Source organism: Schistocerca gregaria, chromosome 4 (assembly GCF_023897955.1).
Source record: "Schistocerca gregaria isolate iqSchGreg1 chromosome 4, iqSchGreg1.2, whole genome shotgun sequence".
Lineage (NCBI taxonomy): Eukaryota > Metazoa > Arthropoda > Insecta > Orthoptera > Acrididae > Schistocerca > Schistocerca gregaria.
Genome location: NC_064923.1, coordinates 333,632,116 through 333,652,958, shown reverse-complemented (window position 1 = coordinate 333,652,958; position 20,843 = coordinate 333,632,116).

Genomic DNA, 20,843 nt, shown 5'->3' with positions numbered 1-20,843 from the left:
CGTTTCTTTAACTGAAACTTCGTATGGTTTTCATATCCATGTAAGGCGCTTCTGTCAGCTGTACAGCATTTCAGGCATCTTTTAAGTTTTATATTCTTGGTGAAATTATCGCTTTCAGTCTGTATCTGCCTGTCGATTGCTCCGCCGTTATCTCTGTCAGTATAGGATCTGACTGCAACAGATGCGATAGTCTTCAATAGATGTAAATCGTATAATCGTCCTCACATTTGACTGGGGATTGCAAGGGTATATTGATAGGTCGTCCGCGTTGTCATCCAGGTTTCCACCGTAGTCTCTCTGTCTCAAGTAATATTGTGCATTTTGAAGAATAGTCGAGACGAATATCGTGAACATTTTGGGGGTTAGTATTCTACAGTAACAACGTTTTTGTCGCAGTTGATTACACAATAAAAATTCCCCATTACTTTCCTCACGGAGAACGGCAACGACGAGCAACGAGGTAAAATGATACACACACACACACACACACACACACACACACACACACACACACATCAAAAAAAGTTTTGCGTCACCTCGATTCCAGGAGTTTCGGAAGCCGTACAGAAAATTGGAATAGAGATCAACATAAATATCATTCCCGCCATTTTCATTGCTAAAAAGAAAAAAAAAAATAACACACACACACACACACACACACACGCGCGCGCACACAAACACATTCATTTCATGTTTTACCACCATAAGCGAAACTTTTTGAGGTGGTGGTTCAGATTTCTGTACACACCGGTATCTCTAATACCCAATAGCACGTACTCTTGCATTTATGCATGCCTATATTCGTCGTGGAATACTATCCACAAGTTCCTCAAGGCACAGTTGTTCCATATTATCCCACTGCTCAACGGCTTTCGGCGTAGATATCTCTGAAAGGTTGCACTGTCTCTCGGAGAAAAGCATTCACTCATCTTGCAGCCGCTACGGCGCTTCCATGACCACCAGCGGAGTACGTCGGCCCCGCAGGGAACTTACACCTAGCTGCACTCGCTGGACAGTGTGACTAAGGCATTCAGCCTGACCGCGTTGTCTACCAACACGTCTCCGACAATTGTCTGGTTAGAGTCATAGGCGACACTCATCGGTGGAGAGAATGTGATGCCAATCGTGAGCTGTCCATTCAGCATGTTGTTGGGCCCATCTGTACCTCGCTGCGTGGTGTCGTGGTTGCAAAGATGGACCTCGCCATGGACGTCGGGAATGAGGTTTCCGATCATGCAGCCTATTGAGCACAGTTTGAGTCATAACACGACGTCCTGTGGCTGCACGAAAAGCATTATTCAACATGGTGGCGTTTCTGTCAGGGTTCCTCCGATCCATAATCAGAAGGTAGCAGTCATCCACTGCAGTAGTAGCCCTTGGGCGGCATGTGTGAGGCATGTCATCCACAGTTCCTTTCTCTCTGTATCTCCTCCAAATCCGAACAACATCGCTTTGCAGAAAGAGATTTTTACTCTGCAGCGGAGTGTGCGCTGATATGAAATTTCCTGGCAGATTAAAACTGTGTGCCCGACCGAGACTCGAACTCGGGACATATGCCTTTCGCGGGCAAGCGCTCTAGCAACTGAGCTACCCAAGTACGACTCACACCCCGTCCTCACAGCTTTACTTCTGCCAGTATGCCAGTACATCGCATTCGTTCACTCTGAGACGTCTGGACAATTCCCTCCTTGTTGAGAGCCCTTCCTGGCACAAAGTAACAATGCGGACGCGATCGAACCGCGGTATTGAGCGCCTAGGCGTGTTTGAATTACAGACAACAGTAGCCGTGTACCTCCTTCCTGGTGGAATTACTGGAACTGATCGGCCGTCAGACTCCTTTCGTCTGACAGGGGCTGTTCATGGTTGGGTTTTTACTTCTGTGGGCGGGGTTAGTGACATCTCTGAGCAGTAAAAGGGACTGTGTCTTTCATACAATATCCACAATTGTCGTCTATCTTTAGGAGTTCTGCGAACCGGGATAAGACAAAAATCTTTTTTTGATGTGTTATTATATTAATTTAATGTGACAATATTTACACATTTTCCATTTGGCAACGTATGCAGTAACAGAAGCATCACAAGCCCACAACTGTAAACAACATCGTTGTTTTATGCTTTGCATTTTAATTATGTTGTACCTAATGTGTACCTCTGACACCTGAGAATGGATGCTCATCGGAAGGTACGTAGTAGCGGAGAATATAGAAAATAGTGGATGACTTAATACTAACAAAAACACCCTGCACGGCAACTTGATATCATTCAAGAAATTTATCATGGTGTGGACACTTATGCGACTACAGTTGCTGTTAACTGACACATCGTCAGTAATGAGCTGTACCTCCATCTTCATCTACATAGAGGCACCGGAAGCCACCGTAGGGTACGTGGCGGAGGTTACCCTGTACCACGACTTGTCATTTCCCCTCCTATGAGACTCGCAAATAGACCGAGGGAAAAACGACTGTCTGTACGCCTCCATGTGATCCCTAGTTTCTCGAGTCTTATATTCGTGGTCCTTAAGCGTGATGCATGTTGGCAGGAAAAGAATCGTTCGGCAGTCAGCTTCAGATTCCGGTTCTCTACATTTTCTCAATAGTGTTTCCTAAAAGAAGTCTGCCTTTCCTCCTGGGATTCCCATCTGCGTTCCCGAAACATTTAGTTCGAATGTACAGGTAACAAATCTAGCAGCCCTACTCCGAACTGCTTCGATGTCTTCCTTCAGACCGACCTGGTGCGGATCCCAAATACTAGAACAGTACTCAAGAATAGTCAGCACCAGCGACCCGTGTCTTTACTGTCAAGCAAAACAATAGTCGTACCGTATCCGAACATTACATGTTTGCTCTTCCTACCCATCCTCATTAACTATACATTTTCCATTTAGGGCTAGCTGACATTCATCACACCAACTGGAAATTTTGACTAAGTCGTCTTGTATAGAATAAATCACGGAATAATATATATAGATAGAGACGTACAAATTGACACACATGCTTGGAATGACATGGGGTTTTATTGGAACCAAAAAAAATACAAAAGTTCAAAAAATGCCCGACAGATGGCTCTTCATCTAATCAAAATAGCAATAAGTAGCATAACAAAGTAAGACAAAGCAAAGATGATGATCTTTACAGGAAATGCTCAATATGTCCACTATCATTGCTCAACAATAGCTGTAGTCGAGGAATAATGTTCTGAACAGCACTGTAAAGCCTGTCCGGAGTTATGGTGAGGCATTGGCGTCGGATGTTATCTTTCAGCATCCCTAGAGATGTCGGTCGATCACGATACACTTGCGACTTCAGGTAACTCCAAAGCCAAGAATCGCACGGACTGAGGTCTGGGGACCTGGGAGGCCAAGCATGACGAAAGTGGCCGCTGAGCACACGATCATCACCAAACGACGCGTGCAAGAGATCTTTCACGCGTCTAGCAATATAGCAATATGGGGTGGAGCGTCATCTTGCGTTCCAGCAGGTGTTTATCAGTCAGGCTGGGGATGATGCGATTCTGTAACATATCGGCGTACCTGTCACCCGTCACGATAGCAGTTACGAAACCGGAATCACGCATTTCCTCGAAGAAAAAAGGCCCGATAACGGTAGATGTGGTAAATCCAACCCATACCGTGACTTTCTCGTCGTGTAATGGAGTTTACACGACAGTTTAGGATTTTCGGTAGCCCAAACTCTGCAGTTTTGGGCGTTGACAGACCCTCGGAGCGTGAAATGACCTTCGTTGGTCCACAACACGTTACTCAACCAATCGTCATCTTCCGCTATCTTTTGAAGTGCCCACACTGCAAATGCCCTCCGCTTCACTAAATCGCCAGGTAGCAGATGCTGATGGATTTTGTACCGATAGCATCGAAGGGTACGCCTCACTGACAACTAGACAGTAGCGTATGAAATGCCGGTGTGACGTGTGACTGCAGGAGCACTGATTTCCCCGTGACTAGACGAACCCGCTACAGTCTCCATTTCTTTCAGAAGTGTCTCAGCAGCATTACGCCTTGTGCTTGCTGGGCCACTACCGGGTCTATCGTCTAAACAACCCGTGGATTCGAACTTCGAAATCATTCCCGCCGCAGCTACATTTGTCAACGGACCTTTAGCCGTTCGAATCCCCTTCGTATGGCGATAGGATCGTAATGCTGAACTAGCAGATTCCCCACTCCGATAATAAAGTTTCACTAAAAGCGCCTTTTCAGGTAACGTCAACATGCTGTGACTGCTGGCGCATCTGATTCTCCTCTAATTACAGCTTCTTTTATACACGATTGTCATGCGCAGTCACTGACGTTTTGCTGTCCAGCGCCATCTGTCGGACATATTATGAACTTCGTTTTTTTTTGTTCTAATAAAACCCCATGTCATTCCAAGCATGTGTGTCAATTTTTACCTCTCTATCTACATTATTCCGTGGTTTATTAAGTTTTCAAATTTATACTTACTTTAGGATTACCCGGTATATAGCTAGAGAACAGCAGCCCTATCACACTTCGCTGGGGCAGTCCTGACGATAACCTTGTCTCTGATGAACACTTGCTGGATAACATGCGGGGTTCTATTATTTAATAAATCTTCGAGCCCCTCACATATCTCCGAAGTTGCTCCCTATGCTCGTACCGTCGTTAACAGCCTGCAATGGTGCACCATGTCAAATGCTTTCCGGAAATCTAGAAATGTGGAATCTGCCTGTAGCCCTTCATCCATATATCACGTAAGAAAAAGGCAAACTGACTTCGCAAGAGCGATGCTCTCTAAAACTATGCTGATTTGTACAGATAAACCTCATAGTCTAAAGAAAGTTTATTATATTTATTATATTTGAACTGAGAAGTTAGAGACATTGGTCAGTAACTTTGTGGGTCCGTTACTTTGCCTTTCTTGTATACTGATAACACCTGTGCCTTTTTCCTGTTTCTTAGGACTTTGTGCTGTGCGAGAGATTTGTGATAAACGCAACCTAAGTAAGGGGACAGTGCCATAGAGTGCCATAGAGTACTGTTTGTAAAATCGAACTGGGATTCCATCTACACCTATTAACTTTTTTTTCAAATCTTAAGTTGCTTTTTTACGCCAGGTACGCTTAGTTCTATGCCGTCCATACGGGAGTCTGTCTGACTGTCAAATGACGATATGTCCGTACGGTTGTCCTGCGTGAACGGTTTGTTAAACGTAACATTTAGGACTTCGGCTTTCGCTTTGCTATCTACAACAGGCACTGGTCAACAAGGGATTGAATGGAAGCCTTACACTCGCTCACTGATTTTACATGCTACCAGAATTTTCTCGGGTTCTCTGCCGGATATTTTGCTAAGATGCAACGGTGGTAGTTGTTGCACGCTTCGCGCATAGACCTTTTCGCAGACCCACGAATGTATACTAACTTTCGCTTGTAGTCGCTTGTGTGTCTCCTTTTGAACTTGAAATGCAATAGCCTCTACTTCCTCTGTATCTTAAGAATTTTGTTATTAAATCATGGTAGAATTTTTCCATCCTTCATCCAGTTACTAGGTACGTAGCTCTCCTGACCACAGTTTACAATCTGCTTAAACATTGCCCATAATTCCTCTACATCCATGTTACTGGTGCTGAAATGTCAATTCACTATCTAAGCAAGATGTTAATAACTGCTCATGTGTCCTATATAGACTGGGAGAGTGTTTCCCAGTCTTCTTGACTGATTAATTAACTTTAGTAATTCTTGCTGCCTATAATGACGTTATCGTCGCTAATCCCGTTTTCTATACTGACATTTTCGATAGGTTCCGGCCTGTTTGTAGCAATAAGGTTGCGTGTCAGCTGCCAAGATAACTGCTCAAGAAAATTTCCAAAAAACGTGTTCAAAAGTATTTCGCATGACAGTCTCTCTATATCCCCCCTCCCAATGAATCCACATGCTAAAGATTCCTCCAAATTTTCTTCAACCTTTGTGCACCAACTTCCGCTGTTGAGAACCGTATAAGGAACCCCTCGCTTTAAGGTCTCAACAGCGACTGTGCAAAGGCATTTAATTTAAATTCACAGCCCGCATTCTGTTGTAACAAAATATTGATATTAGTCACAAATACAGTAAAATGTTTTATATCATGGCGAAATGATTGAGATATCCATGAGTTTTTGAGAGTATATAGATACTGTGCTAATGTCATTGAAACGGAGGAACTGTAGCAATAGATTCATTACTATCATATTATGAAACGGATCTGTATTTCTAAACAGAGATACAAGTATGTATCACAGTACGATTGGTTTAGCTTTCCTGATACCATCGATCGCGTTACCTGTGCACGGCATTCGATTAACTTTGGTACTCAAGACGTTTGAAATACCTGTTTGTAGTTTTCTGCATCAATTTTATAACAGAGTTCTCCAATGCAAAAGTAAATGAAAAGACAAATCGCTCCAAAAAACTGACATTCATATACAGTCTCAGATATATCTCCTTATTGCTAATGTTCTTCAGATTCTTTTCAAATTCAGTGATCAGTTAAAGCATTGCATTTGTGGGAATGAATGGAGTACACTTGTATTATTCATAGAGTTTCAAATACTTCCAAGATAATACACAAATTTAATACTGTGCTGAGTAGGGCAGACATATATCTCACGAATGTCCGTTTCGCATATACGTCCACAAAACAGGAATCGGAATTAACACTTCCCACGCGTTTTAGATCGTAAAACACGCCGTCGTATCTATAAATACACCCGGTGCATTGAATGGGCGTCGCGTGCTCCCCTGCAGTTTCAGTGCGGGCGCACGCGATGCCCTTTGCCCCTGCGAGCAAACAGCCTGCACACCACGTTCCAGCTGCGGCATTCTTACTATTGGACCGTAAGAACGTTGCTTCTGCAGTTTCCGTTATGTGCAGAGGGCTATAGGGCACGACCAATATTTTAACATTTGTAAATAGAAAGACGCAACTCTCAACCGTTTTTGGGAATGTCGAGGTTGAAAAACTTTTGCTTGTTGTATGATCGGTAGGATTGAAGGAGCCAATTGTCCAGTGAGTAAGAGCTTAGTTGTCATAAAGATTGAGGCCAAGTGCAGTATTCAAATACATCCTACAAAGTGTACTGTGCGGTGCGCCCATGCGACGTTTGCCTTTAAAGGCATGTAGAGGACCTTATAAAAGATCTACAAAAGTGCACTTACGTCATGGAAAAGAATAGAGAGACAGCTCCTAGATAAGACTGCATAAAACTTCTGTCAATCGTATACCATCACTTGTCAGTGCCAATATTTGTTGAAATACTGCGGTATGGACGGTACGCAGCGAGATTATGTGATAACCAAGAATAGTTTTTGAATGTAATCGAAGCTGTTTTTGCAATATAAAAAAACTAGCACGTGCAAAAATTCAGCGTTCCCCACGTGTGCTATATATCAGAATAATTATTATATCCTCGTTTCTGCGCTCGATATCATGTTAATTCGCGCAGTGCTCCATAGGTTACACGTTATATTTGTCACTAATGTAGATACAGCAATCTACATAAATTAACTGTAATGATTCCATTGGAATTTGTGTTGTATCTTTTTTTGATACCAATCTCCTTACGAAAAAAACGTTTTTCTCCATTTTTCACCAAATAGATTACAAAAATAATAAATGTCTCATTAGATATTATGATCATCTGTTGTTGGAATTATGTGGTAATAAAAAAAGTAGTATCAACGGCGAGATTCGATCGAGAAACCTTGGACTTACGAAACTCTGTGCTTGTGGTCTTCACTCCTCATTTCTTTCGTCATTGTTCACGGAATTTCTTCTGGACAGTCGTCACACGGCGGCCCTTCAAGTTCACGTTATATCCATCAACCACGTTTATTTTTTATTTATTTGTTATTATTATTTTTCTTTCCTATCTCAGAAGTTTTGTCTGGTTGAAAATGGAAACTGGCGCGGACCTTGATCAAGCGTTATTTCCATATATGTATATGATACATTGCATTTAGGAACTTTCGGGTAATTGAACATGAATCAATAATTACAGATTTCTGTAGTTGTATATATACGTTTGGATGTAGCTGTATTGTGTTGATGTACTGATGGATATTGTGTGGTATGACTCCTGTAGTTGATAGTGTAATTGGTATGAAGTCAACTTTATCCTGATGCCACATGTCTTTAACTTCGTCAGCCAGTTGGATGTATTTTTCAATTTTTTCTCCAGTTTTCTTCTGTGTATTTGTTGTATTGAGTATGGATATTTCAATTAGTTGTGTTAATTTCTTCTTTTTATTGGTGAGTATGATTTCATGTTTATTATGTGGTGTTGTTTTATCTGTTATAATGGTATGTTCCAGCATAATTTCTATTCATCATTCTCCAGTACATTTTGTGGTGCATACTTGTATATGAGGGAACGTGTTGTTTTATTAGTTTATGTTATATGGCAAGTTGTTGCTGTATTATTTTTGCTACATTGTCATGTCTTCTGGGGTATTCTGTATATGCTAGTATTGTATATCCGCTTGTGATGTAATCTACTGTTTCTATTTGTTGTTTGCAAAGTCTACATTTATCTGTTGTGGTATTATAATCTTTAATAATATGCTTGCTGTAATATCTGGTGTTTATTGTTTGATCCTGTACTGCAATCCTGAATCTTTCCGTCTCACTGTATGTATTGCCTTTTCTTAGACACATGTTGGATGCGTCTTGATCGATGTGTGGCTGTGTTAGATGATACCGGTGCTTGCCATGTAGTGTTTTCTTTTTCCAATCTACTTTCTTCGTATCGGTTAATGTTATGTGATCTAAAGAGTTGTAGAAGTGGTTATGAAACTGCAGTGGTGTAGCCGATGTATTTATATGAGTGATTGCTTTGTGTATTTTGCTAGTTTCTGCTCGTTCTAGAAAGAATTTTCTTAAATTGTCTACCTGTCCATAATGTAGGTTTTTTATGTCGATAAATCCCCTTCCTCCTTCCTTTCTGCTTAATGTGAATCTTTCTGTTGCTGAATGTATGTGATGTATTCTATATTTGTGGCACTGTGATCGTGTAAGTGTATTGAGTGCTTCTATGTCTGTGTTACCCCATTTCACTACTCCAAATGAGTAGGTCAATATTGGAATAGCATAGGTATTTATAGCTTTTGTCTTGTTTCTTGCTGTCAATTCTGTTTTCAGTATTTATGTTAGTCTTTGTCTATATTGTTCTTTTAGTTCTTCTTTAATATTTGTATTATCTATTCCTATTTTTGTCTGTATCCTAGATATTTATAGGCATATATTATTTCCATCGCTTCTATGCAGTCGCTGTGGTTACCCAATATGTAATCTTCTTGTTTTGTGTGTTTTCCCTTGACTATGCTATTTTTCTTACATTTGTCTGTTCCAAAAACCATATTTATATCATTGCTGAATACTTCTGTTATCTTTAGTAATTGATTGAGTTGTTGATTTGTTGCTGTCAGTAGTTTTAGATCATCCATGTATAGCAAATGTGTGATTTTGTGTTGGTATTTTATAGTAATATTGTATCCATAATTTGTATTATTTAGCATGTTGGATAGTGGGTTCAGAGCAAGGTAGAACCAGAAAAGACTTAATGAGTCTCCTTGGTATATACCATACTTAATCTGTATTGGCTGTAATGTGATATTATTTGAATTTGTTTGGATATTAAGTGTGGTTTTCCAATTTTTCATTACTATGTTTAGGAACTGTATAAACTTAGGATGTACTTTGTATACTTCCAATATTTGTAGTAACCATGAGTGGGGTACACTATCAAAAGCTTTTTGGTAATCAATGTATGCATAGTGTAGCGACCTTTGTTTAGTTTTAGCTTGATATGTCACCTCTGCATCTATTATCAGTTGGTCTTTACATCCCCATGGTCCTTTGCAGCAACCTTTCTGTTCTTTATTTATAATTTTCTTCTGTGTTGTATGTGTTTTTAATTTCTGTGTAATGACTGAAGTTTATATTTTGTATATTGTTGGTAGTCATGTTGTGGGGCGATATTTTGCTGGGTTTGCTGTGTCTGATTTATCTTTAGGTTTCAGATAGGTCATTCCATGTGTGACTGTATCAGGGAATGTGCATGGGGCTGCAGTGTAACTGTTAAATAATTTATTTAGGTGTGAATGTGTTGAGGAGAACTTCTTTAGCCAGAAATTTGTTATTTTATCTTTTCCAGGGGCTTTCGAATTGTGCGTAGGATTAATTGCTCGTGTGACTTCATGTTGCAAAATTATCACTTCAGCCATTTGTGGTATTATCTTGTATGTGTCTTTTTCTGATTGTATCCACCGTGCATGCCTGTTATGTTGTACTGAGTTTGACCATAAGTTGCTCCAGAAGTGTTCCATGTCTGTTGTGTTTAGTTGGTTGTATATTTTAATGTGTGTGTTATCTATTGTCTGATAAAATTTCTTTTGGTTTGTGTTGAATGTTTGGTTTTGTTTCCTTCAATTTTCACTTTTCTTGTATCTTCTAAGTCGTTTGGCCATTGCTTGTAATTTGTGCTTCTTTTCATCTAAATGCTCTATCGCTTTTTCTTGTGAGACTTTACCTAACCTTTTTCGTTTTTTGTCTGATATTTCATGTCTTATAAATTGTGTTAGCTGTCCGATGTCTTTTCTCAGTTTTTCTATTCTGATCTGTAGCCTGTGTTGCCATGCTGCTTTTGTGGGTTTCTTCTTTGTGTTGGTTGGTTCTGATCTCTGTCTAGTGTGTATATTTAGTGTAGTGAGTGCTCCTATATAAAGCAGTAGTTCTAACTCTTCCACAGTTGTATTTTCATTTATTTTTTTGTGTATGATTTTGTTGACAGTTGTTATTGTTGATTCGACTTGTGTGTTATTTGGTGGTCTATGCAAGAAGTGTCTAATGTCTGTATTTGCGTCTTTGTATTCTTTATACGTTAGCTGAAATTTTTCTTCTATATCTAACGTGAGTGTCACTTCATGTTCTATTTGTGCTTCTTCTTGTGGCCGTCTTATGATATCGTTTTCCTCTGATTGTTTAATAGATGTATGTTGTTCTTTGTTTGTATGCTCTGCGATATTTGAGTCCATTACTGTTTTTTCTTCTTCCTCTGATTACACATTATTTTGTTCCAGTATTTGTTGTACCTGTTGTTTGATGTTTTCTAATTATATTTGAGAAATTCAAACTAAGTTCTTACAAGCACTAGTGTGGCGGAACTCTTACTAGTATCGTTCGGGATCCTACCCATTTACCCAGAGGAACACAGGCGCACCGAGTTAAGTTACCGGCCTAGTGAGATTGCACACGAATATGGGGTAATAATTTGAAACACTCTAAGACAAAAAAAAGGGCAGCACAAAGGACGTGGTGGAAATCGGTAGATTTGACGTACATGTGCAGACAAACAATTTAAGTTTTGGAGAAAATGGATGATTTACTCAAGAGAAAGGGCTTCAAAAATTCATTTACATCTACGTGATTCCTCTGCTATTCACAGTTCAGTGCCTGGCAGGGGTTCCATGAACCACCTGCAAGCCATCTCTCTACCGTTCCACTCTCTAACGGCGTGCGGAAAAAAAAGCACTTAATTTTTTCGGTGAGAGGCCTGATTTCTCTTATTTCATTGCGATGATCCTTTCTCCCTATGTACGTGGGTACCAACAGAATGTTTTCGCAATCGGAGGAGAAAACTGATGATTGAAATTTCATGAGAAGATCCCGCTGAAATGAAAAACGCCTTAGTTTTAATCATTGCCACTCCAATTCATATATCAGGTCTGTGGCAGTATCTTCCCTATTTCGCGTTAATAGAAAACGAGCTGCCCTTCTTTGAACTTTTTCAATATCATCCGTCAGTCCCACGTAATACGGATCCGACATCGCAGAGCTATACTCCAGAATAGGGCGGACAAGTGTAGCATAACCAGTATCTTTAGTAAAACTGTTGCACCATCTAAGTGTTCTGCCAATGAATTGCAGTCTTTGGTTTGGTCTACCTATAACATTATTTAGGTGGTCATTCCAATGTAGGTTATTTGTAACTGTAATCCCTAAGTATTTATTTGAATTTACAGCCTTCTTATTTTTGTGACTTATCGATTAATCGAAATTTGGCGGATTTCTTTTATTACTCGTGTGAATATCTTCTCACTTTTCTTTATTTAGGGTCAGTTGCCACTTTTCGCACCACACAGATATCTCATGTAACTCAATTTGCAATTTGTTTTGGTCATCTGATGACTTTGAAAGACGGTAATTGACAGCATCATCTGCAAATAATCTAAGAGGGCTACTCTGATTGTCTCCTATGTCGTTAATATAGCTCAGGAACAATAGAGGGCGTATAACACTTCGCCGGCTGGGGTGTCCGAGCGGTTCTAGGTGCTACAGTCTGGAACCGTGTGACCGCTACAGTCGCGGGTTCGAATCCTACCTCGGGCATGGATGTGTGTAATGTCCTTAGGTTAGTTAGGTTTAAGTAGTTCTAAGTTCTAGGGGACTGATGACCTCAGAAGTTAAGTCCTATAGTGCTTAGAGCCATTTGAACCATCTGATCCTTCAACACTTCCTTGGGGAACGCAGAATATTACTTCTGTTTTACTCGATGACTTTCTGTCTGTTAATACGAACTGTGACCTTTTTGACATGATATCACGGATCCATTGGCACAACTGAGGCGGTAATCCATAGGCACACAATTTGGTTGGTGTCGATAGCCTTCCTAAAATCTAAAAATACGGAGTCAGTTTGACATATCCTGTCGATAGCACTCGTTACTTCGTGAGTATAAAGAGCTAGTTGTATTCCGCACTGTGGTGCGTCCCCCAGGACTCCAACCGCGTGCTCATGTAGTCGACGCGTAGAGTTGCTACTGCCACAGCTCTCGCGGCAGAGTAGAGATACGATGCGATATAATGTCAGTCCACGTAGATTAACGGGACAAAAAAACAAAAACCCTGAAAAATTTCCGAAAAGGTGTTCCTCGCGTAGTCGTTGTATCTCAGTTACAAGTCCGCCGCATTTCTAGGATTGCACCATATTCACATAAAAAATCCATTCCCCAGATGCACGGTGTAGTCATTTGAGACAGTTTCAATAAATTACATACCAAATTCACTTCTTGCAGTTTTACTGCTACCACCCGCACTTGTTTAATTATCTTCTACGATTTAGAGCTAAAAGCCCCCGAAACGGTACATCACGAGACTGGTAAAGTGAGTAGCTTCTGTTGCCTACTAACCATAATTAATCAATTACTCGTCATTACGCTGACCGTTGCACCTGTGTCAATCAGAATACTTATAGGAATACTATTAATCTTAGCATCTACTATCGCCTTTAACGTAAAATCCTCTTTGGTGACTTCAGCCCTTGGTTCCTTCATTAATTCGTCTTTGATGTCAGAGCCGTTATTATAATTAAGGACTTTGATTAACCCGTGAAGTTTGCCTCCCTCCTCATAACCAACCATCCGAGGAAGGCCTAAAATGACTGGCTTTCGTTTCACCGCCTGTCAGCTAGGTTCCTCGGTGGTTCGTGTATCTCAACTAAATGCACTTCATTCCCATTTTGTTGGTACACGTCATCTCCTCTTACATTCCTATTATCAGGTAATGTTATACGTCGATTAGCATTACGTGGACTACTGGCAGTATTTGGATTATTCCAATCTACATTAGTCATTTGATACGTTCCCCATCTAGATTTACTCGAAGGCTCCATCGGAGCACAGTTGTTTTGTCGGCCATCGCCACAACATTGGTGGTTTGGCGATTGCCGCCCTACATACTTTCTTTTCCTATTCATGGTTACTACATTTACGTGTCGAAAACTATTTTCTCCCTGCCCTTGGTTATTGTTTGGTATGAAAGCAACTTTAGGACGTTTATAATTTCCGTTCCAATTTTGATTTTCTTTTTGCCTACGATCGTTTTGTGCATTACCGCTTTTGAAGCTGTGGTCACAGTTATTAAAACTCTTATTATTACTAGATCTATTTTGGTTCCAGTTGTTGTTTTTACCATCATTCCTACTATTATAATTACTATGGTTGTTGTGATATTGTCTGGCGTCTTCCATTAACATATCTATCAAGTCAATTACTGGCAACAACTGTTGAACTTCATAATCCGGTGCATGAGTAAGTTTTTCCCTTATATTGATAGATAGCCTGCCCTTCAATATACAGATTACCTCCCTACTTGAAATAGGTTCTGCCCAGTACCTAGTTTTATTTATGTACCGCTCAAAATATTGCCTTGGTGTTTCTTTTCTAGTGTTATAAAATTCGGGTTGGTAAACGTCTTTCCGTAAACGTTCTTGACGACTCTGGGACCAATATTTTGCCAAGAAAACCATTTCAAATTTTGAACACATCTTACACGTTTCGCTAATTCCGCGGCCCATAATGCAACTTCTTCTGTTATCTTAGACACACGATTAATTGGATCTTATCATAATCTGACCAACTGCGCGGAAATATTCTCTTAAATGAATTTATGAACACTTTGGGATTAACGTTGTTTTTCTCACTAGAGAGTGTAGGAAATTTCCTATTCTTAAATATGCTGTGTTTCACCTTCAAAGAAGAAACACAACTACGTTGGACATACGGGTCATCCTCTACTTCCCAATGTGAGTTTAATTCCCACGGATCACTAGTAAAGGTGTTAGACTGCATATAGGGACGCTTTGTCTCGCAGTTGGATTTTCTTCGATTACCTATATGTTCATTTTCTGGTTTTGTGTCATTATGTGTATTTCGTATACTCTCATGAGAAGTACATGACAATCACGAACATCTTGAGTTTTAACTGGATTAAATTGATCAATGAACTTTTATGTTAATCTTCGTATTGTTTACCTTCACCGATTATACAATTACTGAACCTTTTAACCGTCTAATGCTCAATTTTATTCGGGTCGTCCGTGATATTACTATAATTATGTGTTAATGAATTAACCCTTATGGATACCACATCGCATTGTTCCGATAAATTACTCAGATTTTCTTGCAATTTATCGATACAGTCGATAATTTTAACAACCTGTTTTTCTTGTTTGGTTAACCTGGATTTAACATATTCAGATTTGTTATCTACTTTAACTTCATGAACCTCAAATCTAGCTTCAACATCCTCTACTCTTCTGTCTATTTCTGAAATATTACTATTTATGGTTGCCTGTAATATTGCGTGTTGTATTGCTAATTCGAAAAATTTACTATTAAACGATGCTTGCTGATATGAGAATTTAATATCTTGCTGTTCGAGGACTTCAGAAAATTTATTATTAAAAAATGCCTGATGTTCTGAAAATTGCTCACTCAACAGATTTAATTTTGATAGCATACTACTAAGTAGGTCTACACCCCCAGAGATGTTCGGTGCGACATTCATTCTACATTCTCGATCGGTACCTCCTCTAACATCAGAACTAATGTCTGGTAATTCTACGACTTTATCCCTTGTTCTAACCCCCGATACACTTGGTATCGCTTCCTTCTCTTGTTCAGTAAACGTGTCACCTACATTGACAATATTCCTATTACTTTCTTCCTGTTCTGGCAAATCACTAATCTCCTCTTCTGATTCAGGAATACTCTTATCTACATCACAACGCAGTTTTAAACTTCTTTTAGGCATCATGATAACTACTGAACACAACCACAATGCAATCTCAATTAGCACTAAATTATCACTTATTTTGTGGATTGCTTACTTTTTTCTGTAGTGATGGATTGTCGTGACGTGGGTGTGGTCTCTGTTGACTGTTGTCCGAAGCGCTGCGTCGTTCTGCCTGTAGCTCACTCGATGTCGTGGAGCGTTGTCTGCGTTGTGGAGGAATCAGCCCCCCACATCGTCTCTGCAGTTGTCGTTGAGAAGAAACGTCGGACGGTGTGATGTCCGCGTCGTAAGTCCAGTGAAGTCCTGTAAACAAACAATGTGTAGTTGTTGCCCACAACTAGCACTTCGTCCTTGCAACGATCCGTCTAGCTTCGTCTTCCCGTTGAGGCGTCGAATGGCGTCGTTAGGCGCGCTGCGTTGTCTCCCAGATGAGACGACAGCTGGCGTCTTTGAGCCCCGCGTTGTAGGCGCCAAAATGGTGTGTGTGGTACGTGCCGCGGACTCCCACCGCGTGCTGATGTTGTCGACGCCGTAGAGCTGCTACTGCCACAGCTCGCGCGGCAGGGTAGTGACACGATGCGACATAACGTCAGTGCGCTTAGATTAATGGGAGGAAAAAACCTGAAAAATTTCCGAAAAGGTGTTCCTCGCGTAGTCGTAGTATCTCAATTACAAGTCCGCAGCGTTTCCACTTAACGCGAACTCGTATAATTGATGCTTTTTATTATTAATATTGAATTGTTAATTGCTCGGATTTGCAGTAGTTATTAATTCTTCTCTCGTTCGCATAGTACACCCCATGATTGCGAAGAAGTATTGTAGTTAACAGTTTTTCCTTACGCTGTTGTCTTGTTGCTATGGAATTGTTTTGCTGGTATGCAGCGAGATCCAGAGATAATCTTCGATTCAGTTTTTGTAAGATTGCGTCGCAATATGAAAATACCCTCCTGGAAATGGAAAAAAGAACACATTGACACCGGTGTGTCAGACCCACCATACTTGTTCCGGACACTGCGAGAGGGCTGTACAAGCAATGATCACACGCACGGCACAGCGGACACACCAGGAACCGTGGTGTTGGCCGTCGAATGGCGCTAGCTGCGCAGCATTTGTGCACCGCCGCCGTCAGTGTCAGCCAGACTGCCGTGGCATACGGAGCTCCATCGCAGTCTTTAACACTGGTAGCATGCCACGACATCGTGGACGTGAACGGTATGTGCAGTTGACGGACTTTGAGCGAGGGCGTATAGTGGGCATGAGGGAGGCCGGGTGGACGTACCGCCGAATTGCTCAACACGTGGGGCGTGAGGTCTCCACAGTACATCGATGTTGTCGCCAGTGGTCGGCGGAAGGTGCACGTGACCGTCGACCTGGGACCGGACCGCAGCGGCGCACGGATGCACGCCAAGACCGTAGGATCCTACGCAGTGCCGTAGGGGACCACACCGCCACTTCCCAACAAATTAGGGACACTGTTGCTCCTGGGGTATCGGCGAGGACCATTCGCAACCGTCTCCATGAAGCTGGGCTACCGTCCCGCACACCGTTAGGCCGTCTTCCGCTCACGCCCCAACATCGTGCAGCCCGCCTCCAGTGGTGTCGCGACAGGCGTGAATGGAGGGACGAATGGAGACGTGTCGTCTTCAGCGATGAGAGTCGCTTCTGCCTTGGTGCCAATGATGGTCGTATGCGTGTTTGGCGCCGTGCAGGTGAGCGCCACAATCAGGACTCCATACGACCGAGGCACACAGGGCCAACACCCGGCATCATGGTGTGGGGAGCGATCTCCTACACTGGCCGTACACCTCTGGTGACCGTCGAGGGGACACTGAATAGTGCACGGTACATCCAAACCGTCATCGAACCCATCGTTCTACCATTCCTAGACCGGCAAGCGAACTTGCTGTTCCAACAGGACAATGCACGTCCGCATGTATCCCGTGCCACCCAACGTGCTCTAGAAGGTGTAAGTCAACTACCCCGGCCAGCAATATCTCCGGATCTATCCCCCATTGTCATGTTTGGGACTGGATGAAGCGTCGTCTCACGCGGTCTGCACGTCCAGCACGAACGCTGGTCCAACTGAGGCGCCAGGTGGAAATGGCATGGCAAGCCGTTCCATAGGACTACATCCTGCATCTCTACGATCGTCTCCATGGGTGAATAGCAGCCTGCATTGCTGCGAAAGGTGGATATACACTGTACTAGTGCCGACATTGTGCATGCTCTGTTGCCTGTGTCTATGTGCCTGTGGTTCTGACAGTGTGATCATGTGATGTATCTGACCCCAGGAATGTGTCAATAAAGTTTCCCCTTCCTGGGACAATGAATTCACGGTGTTCTTATTTCAATTACCAGGAGTGTATTTTAAGGCTCACTTCTCAACTAATGAAATGAATATTTGCAGTTTAATGAAATAGTCTTTCATGAGTAGTCGTTGATTTAGTCATATATCAAACAATTTAATGATGTAGTCCACACCGGGTATTTAACTGGTAACGAACAGTTTATTGTTATTTTGTCACTAAATAATTATAACTCCCGCACCCCAGCACACGGAACAGTTTAGTTAAGTCAGTCTGATTGAGTTATAGTTTCTTGGCAGTTACCACAACTCAAGACTTTATCGTAATTGTTTTATCTTCATGATGTCGTGTACTTGGGTCCTACTCAAGACTAATTGCGTGTGTTCTTTGATAGAATGTTCACCTTTCCTAAGGTCTGTAAAGGAACTGAAAATATTGTGATTTAATCGCAGAGGTGCTGAAAAATTGTTCCAGTGACACACCAGAGAAATATCTGGTAAACTTTTTATCTTTGAGAGACATAGGAACAATTTCGCCCTTCGTTTTTTATTTCTTGTATGAACGACTACTTTTTGTTCTGATGGGCTGGTGGGATGTCGTACTGTCTAATTACTAGTGTGTGTGTGTGTGTGTGGTAAATGAATGAGTTAAAAGACGCAAGATGTGTTTTATATTATTTTCATCGCACAACAAGCCTTATTCCCATGCCTATGGAGTATTTATGTTAAGCAGAGAAGGCGAGTTTTAGATGGAACCGAAGATATTCAAAACGGCGCTGCTCAACAATAGAGGTACGTGATTGTGCTCTCTACTTTCCTTTCGTGGCCGCTAAAATTACTTCCGATTCGTTTTGCCGAGACATTCAGAACCTGCAGTCTTCTTCTTCTTATAAAAATACTAGTCCGATGCAAAAGAAATACTCTTAGATTTAAATAATTGCCATTCTTTTACCCAGGCCACGGGGAATGATAGAACGTACGTGCCTCTACTCCCTCCTCCTGAGGGACATCGTACCAAATTCTGTCCACTTTGCGCGTTAGGTCGTCAGTATCAAGAAGTCCTTGGACGGCGCTGATCATAATGCTCCAAAGGTTCTCAGTTGATAGGGATCCGGCGTCCTTGATGGCCGACGTAGGTTTTGACTAGCAGGAATTCAAGAATCTGAAACTCTCGCCGCATATGGGCAGCCGTTACCTTGCTGAAATATAAGCCCAGTATGGCTTGCATGAATGGCAACGACACAGGGCAGTGAATATACTCCACCTACCGCTGTGCCATAAAGGTGCCGCGGATGGCAACCAAAAGGGTCCTGCTGTGAAAAGACACGACACTCCAGAGCAGCACTCCTGGTTGCCAGGTTGCCTACTTGTGACAATTAAGGTTGGTATTCAACCGCTGGCCGTGGCGGCCTAGACACGGCTGTGGCTGGCAATCTCATTGACGGAAGTAGTCTTCAGTGATGCGTTCCGCTTCGAACTGAACGCCGATGACCAGACATATACAGGGTGTTACTAAAAGGTATGGCCAAACTTTCAGGAAACATTCCTTACACACAAATAAAGAAAAGATGTTATGTGGACATGTGTACGGAAACTTAATTTCCATGTTAGAGCTCATTTCAGTTTCGTCAGTATGTACCGTACTTCCTCGATTCACCACCAGTTGGCCCAATTGAAGGAAGGTAACGTTGACTTCGGTGCTTGTGTTGACATGCGATTCATTGCTCTACAGTACTAGCATCAAGCTCATCAGTACGTAGCATCAACAGGTTAGTGTTCATCACGAACGTGGTTTTGCAGTCAGTGCAATGTTTACAAATGGAGAGTTGACAGATGCCCATTTGATGTATGGATTAGCACGGGGCAATAGCCGTGGCGCGGTACATTTGTATCGAGACAGTTTTCCAGAACGAAGGTGTCCCGACAGGAAGACGTTCGAAGCAATTGACCGGCGTCTTAGGGAGCACGGAACGTTCCAGCCATGACTCGCGACGGGGGGAGACCTAGAACGACGAGGACATCCTCAATGGACGAGGCAATTCTTCATGCAGTTGACAATAACCCTAATGTCAGCGTCAGAGAAGTTGCTGCTGTACAAGGTAACGTTGACCAAGTCACTGATGGAGAGTGCTACGGGAGAACCAGTTGTTTCCGTACCATGTACAGCGTGTGCAGGCACTATCAGCAGCTGATTGACCTCCACGGGTACACTTCTGCGAATGGTTCATCCAACAGTGTGTCAATCCTCATTTCAGTGTAAATGTTCTCTTTACGGATGAGGCTTCATTCCCACGTGATCAAATTGTAAATTTTCACAATCAACATGTGTGAGCTGACGAGAATCAGCACGCAATTGTACAATCACGTCATCAACACAGATTTTCTGTGAACGTTTGGACAGGCATTGTTTGCGATGTCTTCACTAGGCCCGATGTTCTTCCACCTACGCTCAATGGAGCACGTTATCATGATTTCATACGGGATACTCTACCTGTGCTGCTACGATATGTGCCTTTTCTAGTACGACACAACATGTGGTTCATGCACGATGGAGCTCCTGCACATTTCAATCGAACTGTTCGTACGCTTCTCAACAACAGATCCGGTGACCGATGGATTGGCACAGGCGGACCAATTCCATGGCCTCCTCGCTCTCCTGACCTCAACCTTCTTGACTTTCATTTATGGGGGCATTTGAAAGCTTTTGTCTACGCAACGCCGGTACCAAATATAGAGACTCTTCGTGCTCGTATTGTGGACAGCTGTCATACAATACGCCATTCTCCAGGGCTGCATCAGCGCATCAGGGATTCCATGCTACGGAGGGTGGTTGCATGTATCCTCGCTAACAGAGGACATTTTGAACATTTCCTGTAACAAAGTGTTTGAAGTCACGCTGGTACGTTCTGTTGCTGTGTGTTTCCATTCCATGGTTAATGTGATTTGAAGAGAAGTA